Below are 19,567 nucleotides of genomic sequence, written 5' to 3' on the forward strand. Positions count from 1 at the left end.
AAATAGTCCGACTTTCAAACAGATTTAGCCTTGGTCTGTCGGTTAAGGCGTCTGACTAGAAATCAGATTCACTATGGCAGCGTAGGTTCGAAACCTACCTACTGCAAACGGCCATTGTTTTACTTGAAATATATATTTTTTAATTAACAGCTCAGCCCAGAAATTTTTCTCAAATATGGGGATTGAATACGTAAATTTATAAAAATATAATGGACTTATATTTCAACGCATTTAACATCACCAGAAATAGTTCGACTTTCAAACAGATTTAGCCTTGGTCTGTCGGTTAAGGCGTCTGACTAAAAATCAGATTCTCCATGGCAGCGTAGGTTCGAAACCTACCAACTGCAAACGGCCATTATTTTGCTTGAAATATAATTTTTGTAATTAGCAGCTCAGCCCAGAAAATTTTGTCAATTATGGGGATTGAGTGCATAAATTTAAAACAATATGCATACATATGCCCTTATATTTCAAATGGCACATCACCAGAAATAGTCCTACTTTCAAACAGATTTAGCCCTGGTCTGTCGGTTAAGGCGTCTGACTAGAAATCAGATTCTCTATGGCAGCGTAGGTTCGAAACCTACCTACTGCAAACGGCCATTGTTTTGCTTGAAATATATATTTTTTAATTAACAGGTCAGCTCAGAAATTTTTCTCAAATGTGGGGATTGAGTACATAAATTTATAAAAATATAATGGCCTTATATTTCAACGCATGGCACAACAACAGAAATAGTCCGACTTTCAAACAGATTTAGCCTTGGTCTGTCGGTTAAGGCGTCTGACTAGAAATCAGATTCACTATGGCAGCGTAGGTTCGAAACCTACCTACTGCAAACGGCCATTGTTTTGCTTGAAATATATATTTTTTAATTAACAGCTCAGCCAAGAAATTTTTCTCAAATATGGGGATTGAATACGCAAATTTATAAAAATATAATGGACTTATATTTCAACGCATGGAACATCACCAGAAATAGTTCGACTTTCAAACAGATTTAGCCTTGGTCTGTCGGTTAAGGCGTCTGACTAAAAATCAGATTCGCCATGGCAGCGTAGGTTCGAAACCTACCAACTGCAAACGGCCATTATTTTGCTTGAAATATAATTTTTGTAATTAGCAGCTCAGCCCAGAAAATTTTGTCAATTATGGGGATTGAGTGCATAAATTTAAAACAATATGCATACATATGCCCTTATATTTCAAATGGCACATCACCAGAAATAGTCCTACTTTCAAACAGATTTAGCCCTGGTCTGTCGGTTAAGGCGTCTGACTAGAAATCAGATTCTCTATGGCAGCGTAGGTTCGAAACCTACCTACTGCAAACGGCCATTGTTTTGCTTGAAATATATATTTTTTAATTAACAGGTCAGCTCAGAAATTTTTCTCAAATGTGGGGATTGAGTACATAAATTTATAAAAATATACTGGACTTATATTTCAATTCATGGCACATTACCAGAAATAGTTCGACTTTCAAACAGATTTAGCCTTGGTCTGTCGGTTAAAGCGTCTGACTAGAAATCAGATTCTCCATGGCAGCGTAGGTTCGATACCTACCTACTGCAAACGGCCATTGTTTTACTTGAAATATTTATTTTTTAATTAACAGCTCAGCCCAGAAATTTTTCTCAAATATAAGGATTGAGTCCATAAATTTATAAAAATATAATCGACTTATATTTCAACGCATGGCACATCACCAGAAATAGTTCGACTTTCAAACAGATTTAGCCTTGGTCTGTCGGTTAAGGCGTCTGACTAAAAATCAGATTCTCCATGGCAGCGTAGGTTCGAAACCTACCAACTGCAAACGGCCATTATTTTGCTTGAAATATAATTTTTGTAATTAGCAGCTCAGCCCAGAAAATTTTGTCAATTATGGGGATTGAGTGCATAAATTTAAAACAATATGCATACATATGCCCTTATATTTCAAATGGCACATCACCAGAAATAGTCCTACTTTCAAACAGATTTAGCCCTGGTCTGTCGGTTAAGGCGTCTGACTAGAAATCAGATTCTCTATGGCAGCGTAGGTTCGAAACCTACCTACTGCAAACGGCCATTGTTTTGCTTGAAATATATATTTTTTAATTAACAGGTCAGCTCAGAAATTTTTCTCAAATGTGGGGATTGAGTACATAAATTTATAAAAATATACTGGACTTATATTTCAATTCATGGCACATTACCAGAAATAGTTCGACTTTCAAACAGATTTAGCCTTGGTCTGTCGGTTAAAGCGTCTGACTAGAAATCAGATTCTCCATGGCAGCGTAGGTTCGATACCTACCTACTGCAAACGGCCATTGTTTTACTTGAAATATTTATTTTTTAATTAACAGCTCAGCCCAGAAATTTTTCTCAAATATAAGGATTGAGTCCATAAATTTATAAAAATATAATCGACTTATATTTCAACGCATGGCACATCACCAGAAATAGTTCGACTTTCAAACAGATTTAGCCTTGTTCTGTTGGTTAAGGCGTCTGACTAGAAATCAGATTCTCCATGGCAGCGTAGGTTCGAAACCTACCTACTGCAAACGGCGATTGTTTTACTTGAAATATTTATTTTTTAATTAACAGCTCAGCCCAGAAATTTTTCTCAAATATAAGGATTGAGTCCATAAATTTATAAAAATATAATCGACTTATATTTCAACGCATGGCACATCACCAGAAATAGTTCGACTTTCAAACAGATTTAGCCTTGGTCTGTCGGTTAAGGCGTCTGACTAAAAATCAGATTCTCCATGGCAGCGTAGGTTCGAAACCTACCAACTGCAAACGGCCATTATTTTGCTTGAAATATAATTTTTGTAATTAGCAGCTCAGCCCAGAAAATTTTGTCAATTATGGGGATTGAGTGCATAAATTTAAAACAATATGCATACATATGCCCTTATATTTCAAATGGCACATCACCAGAAATAGTCCTACTTTCAAACAGATTTAGCCTTGGTCTGTCGGTTAAGGCGTCTGACTAGAAATCAGATTCTCTATGGCAGCGTAGGTTCGAAACCTACCTACTGCAAACAGCCATTGTTTTGCGTGAAATATATATTTTTTAATTAACAGCTCAGCTCAGAACTTTTTCTCAAATATGGGGATTGAGTACATAAATTTATAAAAATATAATGGACTTATATTTCAACGCATGGCACATTACCAGAAATAGTTCGACTTTCAAACAGATTTAGCCTTGGTCTCTCGGTTAAGGCGTCTGACTAGAAATCAGATTCTCCATGGCAGCGTAGGTTCGAAACCTACCTACTGCAAACGGTCATTATTTTGCTTGAAATATATATTTTTTAATTAACAGCTCAGCTCAGAACTTTTTCTCAAATATGGGGATTGAGTACATAAATTTATAAAAATATAATGGACTTATATTTCAACGCATGGCACATTACCAGAAATAGTTCGACTTTCAAACAGATTTAGCCTTGGTCTGTCGGTTAAAGCGTCTGACTAGAAATCAGATTCCCTATGGCAGCGTAGTTTCGAAACCTACCTACTGCAAACGGCCATTGTTTTGCGTGAAATATATATTTTTTAATTAACAGCTCAGCTCAGAACTTTTTCTCAAATATGGGGATTGAGTACATAAATTTATAAAAATATAATGGACTTATATTTCAACGCATGGCACATTACCAGAAATAGTTCGACTTTCAAACAGATTTAGCCTTGGTCTCTCGGTTAAGGCGTCTGACTAGAAATCAGATTCTCCATGGCAGCGTAGGTTCGAAACCTACCTACTGCAAACGGTCATTATTTTGCTTGAAATATATATTTTTTAATTAACAGCTCAGCCCAGAAATTTTTCTCAAATATGGGGATTGAGTACGTAAATTTATAAAAATATAATGGACTTATATTTCAACGCATGGCACATCACCAGAAATAGTTCGACTTTCAAACAAATTTAGCCTTGGTCTGTCGGTTAAAGCGTCTGACTAGAAATCAGATTCCCTATGGCAGCGTAGTTTCGAAACCTACCTACTGCAAACGGCCATTGTTTTGCGTGAAATATATATTTTTTAATTAACAGCTCAGCTCAGAACTTTTTCTCAAATATGGGGATTGAGTCCATAAATTTATAAAAATATAATCGACTTATATTTCAACGCATGGCACATCACCAGAAATAGTTCGACTTTCAAACAGATTTAGCCTTGTTCTGTCGGTTAAGGCGTCTGACTAGAAATCAGATTCTCCATGGCAGCGTAGGTTCGAAACCTACCTACTGCAAACGGCGATTGTTTTACTTGAAATATTTATTTTTTAATTAACAGCTCAGCCCAGAAATTTTTCTCAAATATAAGGATTGAGTCCATAAATTTATAAAAATATAATGGACTTATATTTCAACGCATAGCACATCACCAAAAATCGTTCGACTTTCAAACAGATTTAGCCTTGGTCTGTCGGTTAAGGCGTCTGACTAGAAATCAGATTCTCTATGGCAGCGTAGGTTCGAAACCTACCTACTGCAAACAGCCATTGTTTTGCGTGAAATATATATTTTTTAATTAACAGCTCAGCTCAGAACTTTTTCTCAAATATGGGGATTGAGTACGTAAATTTATAAAAATATAATGGACTTATATTTCAACGCATGGCACATCACCAGAAATAGTTCGACTTTCAAACAAATTTAGCCTTGGTCTGTCGGTTAAAGCGTCTGACTAGAAATCAGATTCCCTATGGCAGCGTAGTTTCGAAACCTACCTACTGCAAACGGCCATTGTTTTGCGTGAAATATATATTTTTTAATTAACAGCTCAGCTCAGAACTTTTTCTCAAATATGGGGATTGAGTACATAAATTTATAAAAATATAATGGACTTATATTTCAACGCATGGCACATTACCAGAAATAGTTCGACTTTCAAACAGATTTAGCCTTGGTCTCTCGGTTAAGGCGTCTGACTAGAAATCAGATTCTCCATGGCAGCGTAGGTTCGAAACCTACCTACTGCAAACGGTCATTATTTTGCTTGAAATATATATTTTTTAATTAACAGCTCAGCCCAGAAATTTTTCTCAAATATGGGGATTGATTACGTAAATTTATAAAAATATAATGGACTTATATTTCAACGCATGGCACATCACCAGAAATAGTTCGACTTTCAAACAGATTTAGCCTTGGTCTGTCGGTTAAGGCGTCTGACTAGAAATCAGATTCTCTATCAGCATAGGTTCGAAACCTACCTACTGCAAACGAACATTTGTTTTGCTTGAAATATAATTTTTGTAATTAGCAGCTTAGCCCAGAAAATTTTGTCAATTATGGGGATTGAGTGCATAAATTTAAAACAATATGCATACATATGCCCTTATATTTCAAATGGCACATCACCAGAAATAGTCCTACTTTCAAACAGATTTAGCCCTGGTCTGTCGGTTAAGGCGTCTGACTAGAAATCAGATTCTCTATGGCAGCGTAGGTTCGAAACCTAATTACTGCAAACGGCCATTGTTTTGCTTGAAATATATATTTTTTAATTAACAGGTCAGCCCAGAAATTTTTCTCAAATGTGGGGATTGACTACATAAATTTATAAAAATATAATGGCCTTATATTTCAACGCATGGCACATCACCAGAAATAGTTCGACTTTCAAACAGATTTAGCCTTGGTCTGTCGGTTAAGGCATCTGACTAGAAATCAGAATCTCTATCAGCATAGGTTCGAAACCTACCTACTGCAAACGAACATTTGTTTTGCTTGAAATATAATTTTTGTAATTAGCAGCTCAGCCCAGAAAATTTTGTCAATTATGGGGATTGAGTGCATAAATTTAAAACAATATGCATACATATGCCCTTATATTTCAAATGGCACATCACCAGAAATAGTCCTACTTTCAAACAGATTTAGCCCTGGTCTGTCGGTTAAGGCGTCTGACTAGAAATCAGATTCTCTATGGCAGCGTAGGTTCGAAACCTACCTACTGCAAACGGCCATTGTTTTGCTTGAAATATATATTTTTTAATTAACAGGTCAGCCCAGAAATTTTTCTCAAATGTGGGGATTGACTACATAAATTTATAAAAATATAATGGCCTTATATTTCAACGCATGGCACATCACCAGAAATAGTTCGACTTTCAAACAGATTTAGCCTTGGTCTGTCGGTTAAGGCTTCTGACTAGAAATCAGATTCTCTATCAGCATAGGTTCGAAACCTACCTACTGCAAACGAACATTTGTTTTGCTTGAAATATAATTTTTGTAATTAGCAGCTCAGCCCAGAAAATTTTGTCAATTATGGGGATTGAGTGCATAAATTTAAAACAATATGCATACATATGCCCTTATATTTCAAATGGCACATCACCAGAAATAGTCCTACTTTCAAACAGATTTAGCCTTGGTCTGTCGGTTAAGGCTTCTGACTAGAAATCAGAATCTCTATCAGCATAGGTTCGAAACCTACCTACTGCAAACGAACATTTGTTTTGCTTGAAATATAATTTTTGTAATTAGCAGCTCAGCCCAGAAAATTTTGTCAATTATGGGGATTGAGTGCATAAATTTAAAACAATATGCATACATATGCCCTTATATTTCAAATGGCACATCACCAGAAATAGTCCTACTTTCAAACAGATTTAGCCCTGGTCTGTCGGTTAAGGCGTCTGACTAGAAATCAGATTCAATATGGCAGCGTAGGTTCGAAACCTACCTACTGCAAACGGCCATTGTTTTGCTTGAAATATATATTTTTTAATTAACAGGTCAGCCCAGAAATTTTTCTCAAATGTGGGGATTGACTACATAAATTTATAAAAATATAATGGCCTTATATTTCAACGCATGGCACATCACCAGAAATAGTTCGACTTTCAAACAGATTTAGCCTTGGTCTGTCGGTTAAGGCTTCTGACTAGAAATCAGATTCTCTATCAGCATAGGTTCGAAACCTACCTACTGCAAACGAACATTTGCTTTGCTTGAAATATAATTTTTGTAATTAGCAGCTCAGCCCAGAAAATTTTGTCAATTATGGGGATTGAGTGCATAAATTTAAAACAATATGCATACATATGCCCTTATATTTCAAATGGCACATCACCAGAAATAGTCCTACTTTCAAACAGATTTAGCCCTGGTCTGTCGGTTAAGGCGTCTGACTAGAAATCAGATTCTCTATGGCAGCGTAGGTTCGAAACCTACCTACTGCAAACGGCAATTGTTTTGCATGAAATATATATTTTTTAATTAACAGCTCAGCCCAGAAATTTTTCTCAAATATGGGGATTGAGTACGTAAATTTATAAAAATATAATGGACTTATATTTCAACGCATGGCACATCACCAGAAATAGTTCGACTTTCAAACAAATTTAGCCTTGGTCTGTCGGTTAAAGCGTCTGACTAGAAATCAGATTCCCTATGGCAGCGTAGTTTCGAAACCTACCTACTGCAAACGGCCATTGTTTTGCTTGAAATATATATTGTTTAATTAACAGCTCAGCCCAGAAATTTTTCTCAAATATGGGGATTGAATACATAAATTTATAAAAATATAATGGCCTTATATTTCAACGCATGGCACATCACCAAAAATAGTTCGACTTTCAAACAAATTTAGCTTTGATCTGTCGGTTAAGGCGTCTGACTAGAAATCAGATTCTCCATGGCAGCGTAGGTTCGATACCTACCTACTGCAAACGGCCATTGCTTTGCTTGAAATATATATTTTTTAATTAACAGCTCAGCTCAGAAATTTTTCTCAAATATAAGGATTGAGTCCATAAATTTATAAAAATATAATGGACTTATATTTCAACGCATGGCACATCACCAGAAATAGTTCGACTTTCAAACAGATTTAGCCTTGGTCTGTCGGTTAAGGCGTCTGACTAGAAATCAGATTCTCCATGGCAGCGTAGGTTCGAAACCTACCTACTGCAAACGGCCATTATATTGCTTGAAATATAATTTTTGTAATTAGCAGCTCAGCCCAGAAAATTTTGTCAATTATGGGGATTGAGTGCATAAATTTAAAACAATATGCATACATATGCCCTTATATTTCAAATGGCACATCACCAGAAATAGTTCGACTTTCAAACAGATTTAGCCTTGGTCTGTCGGTTAAGGCGTCTGACTAGAAATCAGATTCTCTATGGCAGCGTAGGTTCGAAACCTACCTACTGCAAACGGCAATTGTTTTGCATGAAATATATATTTTTTAATTAACAGCTCAGCCCAGAAATTTTTCTCAAATATGGGGATTGAGTACGTAAATTTATAAAAATATAATGGACTTATATTTCAACGCATGGCACATCACCAGAAATAGTTCGACTTTCAAACAGATTTAGCCTTGGTCTGTCGGTTAAGGCGTCTGACTAGAAATCAGATTCTCTATGGCAGCGTAGGTTCGAAACCTACCTACTGCAAACGGCAATTGTTTTGCATGAAATATATATTTTTTAATTAACAGGTCAGCCCAGAAATTTTTCTCAAATGTGGGGATTGACTACATAAATTTATAAAAATATAAGGGCCTTATATTTCAGCGCATGGCACATCACCAGAAATAGTTCGACTTTCAAACAGATTTAGCCTTGGTCTGTCGGTTAAGGCGTCTGACTAGAATTCAGATTCTCTATCAGCATAGGTTCGAAACCTACCTACTGCAAACGAACATTTGTTTTGCTTGAAATATAATTTTTGTAATTAGCAGCTCAGCCCAGAAAATTTTGTCAATTATGGGGATTGAGTGCATAAAATTAAAACAATATGCATACATATGCCCTTATATTTCAAATCTCACATCACCAGAAATAATCCCACTTTCAAACAGATTTAGCACTGGTCTGACGGTTAGGGCGTCTGACTAGAAATCAGATTCTCTATCAGCATAGTTTCGAAACCTACCTACTGCAAACGAATATTGTTTTGCTTGAAACATAATTTTCGTAAATAGCAGCTTATCCCAGAAAATTTTGTCTATTATGGGGATTGAGTTCATAAATTTAAAATAATACAATGCCCCTATATTTCAAATGGCACATCACGAGATATAGTGCTACTTTCAAACAGATTAAGCCCTGGTCTGTCGGTGAAGGCGTCTGGCTAAAAATCAGATTCTCCATGGCAGCGTAGGTTCGAAACCTACCTACTGCAAGCGGCCATTGTTTTGCTTGAAATATATATTTTTTAATTAACAGCTCAGCCCAGAAATTTTTCTCAAATATTGAGATTGAGTACATAAATTTATAAAAATATAATGGACTTATATTTCAACGCATGGCACATCACCAGAAATAGTTCGACTTTCAAACAGATTTAGCCTTGGTCTGTCGGTTAAGGCGTCTGACTAGAAATCAGATTCTCTATCAGCATAGGTTCGAAACCTACCTACTGCAAACGAACATTTGTTTTGCTTGAAATATAATTTTTGTAATTAGCAGCTTAGCCCAGAAAATTTTGTCAATTATGGGGATTGAGTGCATAAATTTAAAACAATATGCATACATATGCCCTTATATTTCAAATGGCACATCACCAGAATTAGTCCTACTTTCAAACAGATTTAGCCCTGGTCTGTCGGTTAAGGCGTCTGACTAGAAATCAGATTCTCTATGGCAGCGTAGGTTCGAAACCTACCTACTGCAAACGGCCATTGTTTTGCTTGAAATATATATTTTTTAATTAACAGGTCAGCCCAGAAATTTTTCTCAAATGTGGAGATTGACTACATAAATTTATAAAAATATAATGGCCTTATATTTCAACGCATGGCACATCACCAGAAATAGTTCGACTTTCAAACAGATTTAGCCTTGGTCTGTCGGTTAAGGCTTCTGACTAGAAATCAGATTCTCTATCAGCATAGGTTCGAAACCTACCTACTGCAAACGAACATTTGTTTTGCTTGAAATATAATTTTTGTAATTAGCAGCTCAGCCCAGAAAATTTTGTCAAATATGGGGATTGAGTGCATAAATTTAAAACAATATGCATACATATGCCCTTATATTTCAAATGGCACATCACCAGAAATAGTCCTACTTTCAAACAGATTTAGCCCTGGTCTGTCGGTTAAGGCGTCTGACATCAGATTCTCGATGGCAGCGTAGGTTCGAAACCTATCTGCTGCAAATGACCATTGTTTTGCTTGAAATATAATTTTTGTAATTAGCAGGTCAGAGAAGAAAATTTTGTCAATTATGGGGATTGAGTGAATCAATTTATAACAATATAATGCCCTTATCTTTCAAATGGCACATCACCAGAAATAGTTCGACTTTCAAACAGATTTAGCCTTGGTCTGTCGGTTAAGGAGTCTGACTAGAAATCAGATTCTTCATGGCAGCGTAGGTTCGAAACCTACCTACTGCAAACGGCCATTGTTTTGCTTGAAATATATATTTTTTAATTAACAGCTCAGCCCAGAAATTTTTTTCAAATATTGGGATTGAGTACATAAATTTATAAAAATATAATTGACTTATATTTCAACGCATGGCACATCACCAGAAAAAGTTCGACTTTCAAACAGATTAAGCCTTGGTCTGTAGGTTAAGGAGTCTGACTAGAAATCAGATTCTCTATGGCATCGTAAGTTCGAAACCTACCTCCTGCAAACGGCCATTGTTTTGCATAAAATATATATTTTTTAATTAACAGCTCAGCTCAGAAATTTTTCTCAAATATGGGGTTGAGTGCATAAATTTATAAAAATATAATGGTTTTATATACCAGAAATATTTCTACTTTCAAACAGATTTAGCCTTGGTCTGTAGGTTAAGGCCTCTGACTAGAAACCAGATTCTCTATTTCAGCGTAGGTTCGAAACCTACCTACTGCAAACGGCCATTGTTTTGCTTGAAATATATATTTTTTAATTAACAGCTCAGCCCAGAAATTTTTCTCAAATATGGGGAATGAGTACATAAATTTATAAAAATATAATGGCCTTATATTTCAACGCAAGGCACATCACCAGAAATAGTTCGACTTTCAAACAGATTTAGCCTTGGTCTGTCGGTTAAAGTGTCTGACTAGAAATCAGATTCTCCATGGCAGCGTAGGTTCGAAACTTACCTAGTGCAAACGACCATTTGTTTTGCTTGAAATATAATTTTTGTAATTAGCAGCCCAGTCCAGAAAATTTTGTCGAATATGGGGATTGAGTGCATACATTTAAAACAATATAATGCTCTTATATTCCAAATGGCATATCACCAGAAATAGTTCCACTTTCAAACAGATTTAGCCTTGGTCTGTCGGTTAAGGCGTCTGACTAGAAATCAGATTCTCCATGGCAGCGTAGGTTCGAAACCTACCTACTGCAAACGGCCATTGTTTTGCTTGAAATGCATATTTTTTAATTAACAGCTCAGCATAGAAATTTTTCCCAAATATGGGTATTGAGTACATAAATTTATAAAAATAGAATGGACTTATATTTCAACGCCTGGCACATCACCAGAAATAGTTCGACTTTCAAACAGATTTAGCCTTGGTCTGTCGGTTAAGGCGTCTGACTAGAAATCAGATTCTCCATGGCAGCGTAGGTTCGAAACCTACCTACTGCAAACGGCCATTGTTTTGCTTGAAATATATATTTTTTAATTAACACTCAGCCCAGAAATTTTTCTCAGATATGGGGATTGTGTACATAAATTTATAAAAATATAAGAGCCTTATATTTCAACGCATTTCAAACAGATTTAGCCTTGGTCTGTGGGTTAAGGCGTCTGACTTGAAATCAGATTCTAAATGGCAGCGTAGGTTCGATACCTACCTACTGCAAACTTAAATTGTTTTGCTTGAAATATATATTTTTTAATTAACAGCTCAGCAAAGAAATTTTTCTCAAATATGGGGATTGAGTACATAAACTTATAAAAATATTATGGACTTATATTTCAAGGCATGGCACATTACCAGAAATAGTTCGACTTTCAAACAGATTTAGCCTTGGTCTGTTGGTTAAAGGGTCTGAATAGAAATCAGATTCTCCATGGCAGCGTAGGTTCGAATCCTACCTACTGCAAACGACCATTTGTTTTGCTTGAAATATAATTTTTGTAATTAGCAGCCCAGTCCAGAAAATTTTGTCGAATATGGGGATTGAGTGCATATATTTAGAACAATATAATGCTCTTATATTTCAAATGGCATATCAAAAGAAATAGTTCTATTTTCAAACAGATTTAGCCCTGGTCTCTCGGTTAAGGCGTCTAACTAGAAATCAGATTCTCCATGGCAGCGTAGGGTCGAATCCTACCTACTGCAAACGACCATTTGTTTTGCTTGAAATATAATTTTTGTAATTAGCAACCCAGTCCAGAAAATTTTGTCAATTATGGGGATTGAGTGCATACTTTTAAAACAATATAATGCCCTTATATTTCAAATGGCAGATCACCAGAAATAGTTCTACTTTCAAACAGATTTAGCCCTGGTCTGTCGATAAGGGCGTCTGACCAGAAATCAGATTCTCCATGGCAGCGTAGTTTCGTAACCTACCTACTGCAAACGGCCATTGTTTTGCTTGAAACATATATTTTTTAATTAACACTCAGCCCAGAAATTTTTCTCAGATATAGGTATTGCGTACATAAATTTATAAAAATATAATGGCCTTTTATTTCAACGCAAGGCACATCACCAGAAATAGTTCGACTTTCAAACAGATTTATCCTTGGTCTGTCGGTTACCTACTGCAAACGGCCATTGTTTTACTTGAAATATTTATTTTTTAATTAACAGCTCAGCTCAGAAATTTTTCTCAAATATGAGGTTGAGTGCAAAAATTTATAAAAATATAATGGTTTTATATACCAGAAATATTTCGACTTTCAAACAGATTTAGCCTTGGTCTGTCGGTTAAGGCGTCTGACTAGAAACCAGATTCTCTATGGCAGCGTAGGTTCGAAACCTACCTACTGCAAGCGGCCATTGTTTTGCTTGAAATATATATTTTTTAATTAACAGCTCAGCCCAGAAATTTTTCTCAAATATGGGGATTGAGTACATAAATTTATAAAAATATAATGGCCTTATATTTCAACGCAAGGCACATCACCAGAAATAGTTCGACTTTCAAACAGATTTAGCCTTGGTCTGTCGGTTAAAGCGTCTGACTAGAAATCAGATTCTCCATGGCAGCGTAGGTTCGATACCTACCTACTGCAAACGGCCATTGTTTCACTTGAAATATTTATTTTTTAGTTAACAGCTGAGCCAAGAAATTTTTCTCAAATATAAGGATTGAGTCCATAAATTTATAAAAATATAATGGACTTATATTTCAACGCATAGCACATCACCAGAAATAGTTCGACTTTCAAACAGATTTAGCCTTGGTCTGACGGTTAGGGCGTCTGACTAGAAATCAGATTCTCTATCAGCATAGGTTCGAAACCTACTACTGCAAACGAACATTTGTTTTGCTTGAAATATAATTTTTGTAATTAGCAGCTCAGCCCAGAACATTTTGTCAATTATGGGGATTGAGTGCATAAATTTAAAACAATATGCATACATATGCCCTTATATTTCAAATGGCACATCACCAGAAATAGTCCTACTTTCAAACAGATTTAGCCCTGGTCTGTCGGTTAAGGCGTCTGAATAGAAATCAGATTCTCTATGGCAGCGTAGGTTCGAAACCTACCTACTGCAAACGGCCATTGTTTTGCTTGAAATATATATTTTTTAATTAACAGCTCAGCCCAGAAATTTTTCTCAAATAAGGGGATTGAATACATAAATTTATAAAAATATAATGGACTTATATTTCAACGCATGGCACATCACCAGAAATAGTTCGACTTTCAAACAGATTTAGCCTTGGTCTGTCGGTTAAGGCGTCTGACTAGAAATCAGATTCTCCATGGCAGCGTAGGTTCGAAACCTACCTACTGTAAACGACCATTTGTTTTGCTTGAAATATAATTTTTGTAATTAGCAGCTCCGCCCAGAAAATTTTGTCAATTATTTGGATTGAGTGCATAAATTTAAAACAATATGCATACATATGCCCTTATATTTCAAATAGCACATCACCAGAAATAATCCTACTTTCAAACAGATTTAGCACTGGTCTGTCGGTTAAGGCGTCTGACTAGAAATCAGATTCTCTATGGCAGCGTAGGTTCGAAACCTACCTACTGCAAACAGCCATTGTTTTGCTTGAAATATATATTTTTTAATTAACAGCTCAGCCCAGAAATTTTTCTCAAATATGGGGATTGAATACGTAAATTTATAAAAATATAATGGACTTATATTTCAACGCATTTAACATCACCAGAAATAGTTCGACTTTCAAACAGATTTAGCCTTGGTCTGTCGGTTAAGGCGTCTGACTAAAAATCAGATTCTCCATGGCAGCGTAGGTTCGAAACCTACCAACTGCAAACGGCCATTATTTTGCTTGAAATATAATTTTTGTAATTAGCAGCTCAGCCCAGAAAATTTTGTCAATTATGGGGATTGAGTGCATAAATTTAAAACAATATGCATACATATGCCCTTATATTTCAAATGGCACATCACCAGAAATAGTCCTACTTTCAAACAGATTTAGCCCTGGTCTGTCGGTTAAGGCGTCTGACTAGAAATCAGATTCTCTATGGCAGCGTAGGTTCGAAATCTACCTACTGCAAACGGCCATTGTTTTGCTTGAAATATATATTTTTTAATTAACAGGTCAGCTCAGAAATTTTTCTCAAATGTGGGGATTGAGTACATAAATTTATAAAAATATAATGGCCTTATATTTCAACGCATGGCACAACAACAGAAATAGTCCGACTTTCAAACAGATTTAGCCTTGGTCTGTCGGTTAAGGCGTCTGACTAGAAATCAGATTCACTATGGCAGCGTAGGTTCGAAACCTACCTACTGCAAACGGCCATTGTTTTGCTTGAAATATATATTTTTTAATTAACAGCTCAGCCAAGAAATTTTTCTCAAATATGGGGATTGAATACGTAAATTTATAAAAATATAATGGACTTACATTTCAACGCATGGAACATCACCAGAAATAGTTCGACTTTCAAACAGATTTAGCCTTGGTCTGTCGGTTAAGGCGTCTGACTAAAAATCAGATTCTCCATGGCAGCGTAGGTTCGAAACCTACCAACTGCAAACGGCCATTATTTTGCTTGAAATATAATTTTTGTAATTAGCAGCTCAGCCCAGAGAATTTTGTCAATTATGGGGATTGAGTGCATAAATTTAAAACAATATGCATACATATGCCCTTATATTTCAAATGGCACATCACCAGAAATAGTCCTACTTTCAAACAGATTTAGCCCTGGTCTGTCGGTTAAGGCGTCTGACTAGAAATCAGATTCTCTATGGCAGCGTAGGTTCGAAACCTACCTACTGCAAACGGCCATTGTTTTGCTTGAAATATATATTTTTTAATTAACAGGTCAGCTCAGAAATTTTTCTCAAATGTGGGGATTGAGTACATAAATTTATAAAAATATACTGGACTTATATTTCAATTCATGGCACTTTACCAGAAATAGTTCGACTTTCAAACAGATTTAGCCTTGGTCTGTCGGTTAAAGCGTCTGACTAGAAATCAGATTCTCCATGGCAGCGTAGGTTCGATACCTACCTACTGCAAACGGCCATTGTTTTACTTGAAACATTTATTTTTTAATTAACAGCTCAGCCCAGAAATTTTTCTCAAATATAAGGATTGAGTCCATAAATTTATAAAAATATAATCGACTTATATTTCAACGCATGGCACATCACCAGAAATAGTTCGACTTTCAAACAGATTTAGCCTTGTTCTGTCGGTTAAGGCGTCTGACTAGAAATCAGATTCTCCATGGCAGCGTAGGTTCGAAACCTACCTACTGCAAACGGCGATTGTTTTACTTGAAATATTTATTTTTTAATTAACAGCTCAGCCCAGAAATTTTTCTCAAATATAAGGATTGAGTCCATAAATTTATAAAAATATAATGGACTTATATTTCAACGCATAGCACATCACCAAAAATCGTTCGACTTTCAAACAGATTTAGCCTTGGTCTGACGGTTAGGGCGTCTGACTAGAAATCAGATTCTCTATCAGCATAGTTTCGAAACCTACCTACTGCAAACGAATATTGTTTTGCTTGAAACATAATTTTTGTAAATAGCAGCTTATCCCAGAAAATTTTGTCTATTATGGGGATTGAGTTCATAAATTTAAAATAATACAATGCCCCTATATTTCAAATGGCACATCACGAGATATAGTGCTACTTTCAAACAGATTAAGCCCTGGTTTGTCGGTGAAGGCGTCTGGCTAAAAATCAGATTCTCCATGGCAGCGTAGGTTCGAAACCTACCTACTGCAAGCGGCCATTTTTTTTGCTTGAAATATATATTTTTTAATTAACAGCCCAGCCCAGAAATTTTTCTCAAATATTGAGATTGAGTACATAAATTTATAAAAATATAATGGACTTACATTTCAACGCATGGCACATCACCAGAAAAAGTTCGACTTTCAAACAGATTAAGCCTTGGTCTGTCGGTTAAGGCGTCTGACTAGAAATCAGATTCTCTATGGCAGCGTAAGTTCGAAACCTACCTACTGCAAACTTCCATTGTTATGCATAAAATATATATTTTTTAATTAACAGCTCAGCTCAGAAATTTTTCTCAAATATGGGGTTGAGTGCATAAATTTATAAAAATATAATGGTTTTATATACCAGAAATATTTCGACTTTCAAACAGATTTAGCCTTGGTCTGTCGATTAAAGCGTCTGACTAGAAATCAGATTCTCTATGGCAGCGTAGGTTCGAAACCTACCTGCTGCAAACGAAAATTCTTTTGCTTGAAACATAATTTTTGTAAATAACAGCTTAGCCCAGAAAATTTTGTCAATTATGCGGATTGAGTTCATAAATTTAAAACAATGTAATGCCCTTATATTTCAAATTGCATATCACCAGAAATAGTTCTACTTTCACTGAGATTTAGCCCTGGTCTGCCGGTTAAGGCGTCTGACTAGAAATCAGATTCTAAATGGCAGCGTAGGTTCGAAACCTACCTGCTGCAAACGACCATTGTTTTGCTTGAAATATAATTTTTGTAATTAGCAGCTCAGCCAAGAAAATTTTGTCAATTATGGGGATTGAGTGCATAAATTTATAACAATATAATGCCCTTATATTTCAAATGGCACATCACCAGAAATAGTTCTACTGTCAAACCGATTTAGCTTTGGTCTGCCCGTTAAGGCGTCTGACTAGAAATCAGATTCTCCATGGCAGCGTAGGTTCGAAACCTACCTGCTGCAAACGACCATTGTTTCTTTAAACATAACTTTTGTAATTAGCAGCTCAGCCAAAAAAATTTTGTCAATTATGGGGATTGAGTGCATAAATTTATAACAATATAATGCAATTATATTTCAAATGGCACATCACCAGAAATAGTTCTACTGTCAAACCGATTTAGCTTTGGTCTGCCCGTTAAGGCGTCTGACTAGAAATCAGATTCTCCATGGCAGCGTAGGTTCGAAACCTACCTGCTGCAAACGACCATTGTTTTGCTTGAAATATAATTCTTGTAATTAGCAGGTCAGAGAAGAAAATTTTGTCAATTATGGGGATTGAGTGAATCAATTTATAACAATATAATGCCCTTATCTTTCAAATGGCACATCACCAGTTAAGGCGCCTGTCTAGAAATCAGATTCTCCATGGCAGCGTAGGTTCGAAACCTACCTACTGCAAACGGCCATTGTTTTGCTTGAAATATATATTTTTTAATTAACAGCTCAGCCCAGAAATTTTTCTCAAATATTGGGATTGAGTACATAAATTTATAAAAATATAATGGACTTATATTTCAACGCATGGCACATCACCAGAAAAAGTTCGACTTTCAAACAGATTAAGCCTTGGTTTGTCGGTTAAGGAGTCTGACTAGAAATCAGATTCTCTATGGCATCGTAAGTTCGAAACCTACCTCCTGCAAACGGCCATTGTTTTGCATAAAATATATAATTTTTAATTAACAGCTCAGCTCAGAAATTTTTCTCAAATATGGGGTTGAGTGCATAAATTTATAAAAATATAATGGTTTTATATACCAGAAATATTTCTACTTTCAAACAGATTTAGCCTTGGTCTGTAGGTTAAGGCGTCTGACTAGAAACCAGATTCTCTATTTCAGCGTAGGTTCAAAACCTACCTACTGCAAACGGCCATTGTTTTGCTTGAAATATATATTTTTTAATTAACAGCTCAGCCCAGAAATTTTTCTCAAATATGGGGATTGAGTACATAAATTTATAAAAATATAATGGCCTTATATTTCAACGCAAGGCACATCACCAGAAATAGTTCGACTTTCAAACAGATTTAGCATTGGTCTGTCGGTTAAGGTGTCTGACTAGAAATCAGATTCTCCATGGCAGCGTAGGTTCGAAACTTACCTAGTGCAAACGACCATTTGTTTTGCTTGAAATATAATTTTTGTAATTAGCAGCCCAGTCCAGAAAATTTTGTCGAATATGGGGATTGAGTGCATATATTTAGAACAATATAATGCTCTTATATTTCAAATGGCATATCACCAGAAATAGTTCCACTTTCAAACAGATTTAGCCTTGGTCTGTCGGTTAAGGCGTCTGACTAGAAATCAGATTCTCCATGGCAGCGTAGGTTCGAAACCTACCTACTGCAAACGGCCATTGTTTTGCTTGAAATACATATTTTTTAATTAACAGCTCAGCCCAGAAATTTTTCCCAAATATGGGTATTGAGTACATAAATTTATAAAAAGAGAATGGACTTATATTTCAACGCCTGGCACATCACCAGAAATAGTTCGACTTTCAAACAGATTTAGCCTTGGTCTGTCGGTTAAGGCGTCTGACTAGAAATCAGATTCTCCATGGCAGCGTAGGTTCGAAACCTACCTACTGCAAACGGCCATTGTTTTGCTTGAAATATATATTTTTTAATTAACACTCAGCCCAGAAATTTTTCTCAGATATGGGGATTGTGTACATAAATTTATAAAAATATAATAGCCTTATATTTCAACGCATTTCAAACAGATTTAGCCTTGGTCTGTCGGTTAAGGCGTCTGACTAGAAATCAGATTCTCTATGGCAGCGTAGGTTCGAAACCTACCTACTGGAAACGGCCATTGTTTTGCTTGAAATATATTTTTTTTAATTAACAGCTCAGCCCAGAAATTTTTCTCAAATATGGGGATTCATTACATAAATTTATAAAAATATAATGGCCTTATATTTCAACGCATGGCACATCACCAGAAATAGTTCGACTTTCAAACAGATTTAGCCTTGGTCTGTCGGCTAAGGCTTCTGACTAGAAATCAGATTCTCCATAGCAGCGTAGGTTCGAATCCTACCTGCTGCAAACGGCCATTGTTTTGCTTGAAATATATATTTTTTAATTAACAGCTCAGCCCAGAAATTTTTATAAAATATTACTAATGATTACATAAATTTATAAAAATATATTGGCCTTATATTTCAACGCATGGCACATCACCAGAAATAGTT

This window comes from Cylas formicarius, unplaced genomic scaffold (genome assembly GCF_029955315.1).
Source record: "Cylas formicarius isolate icCylForm1 unplaced genomic scaffold, icCylForm1.1 PGA_scaffold_16__1_contigs__length_5364039, whole genome shotgun sequence".
NCBI lineage: Eukaryota > Metazoa > Arthropoda > Insecta > Coleoptera > Brentidae > Cylas > Cylas formicarius.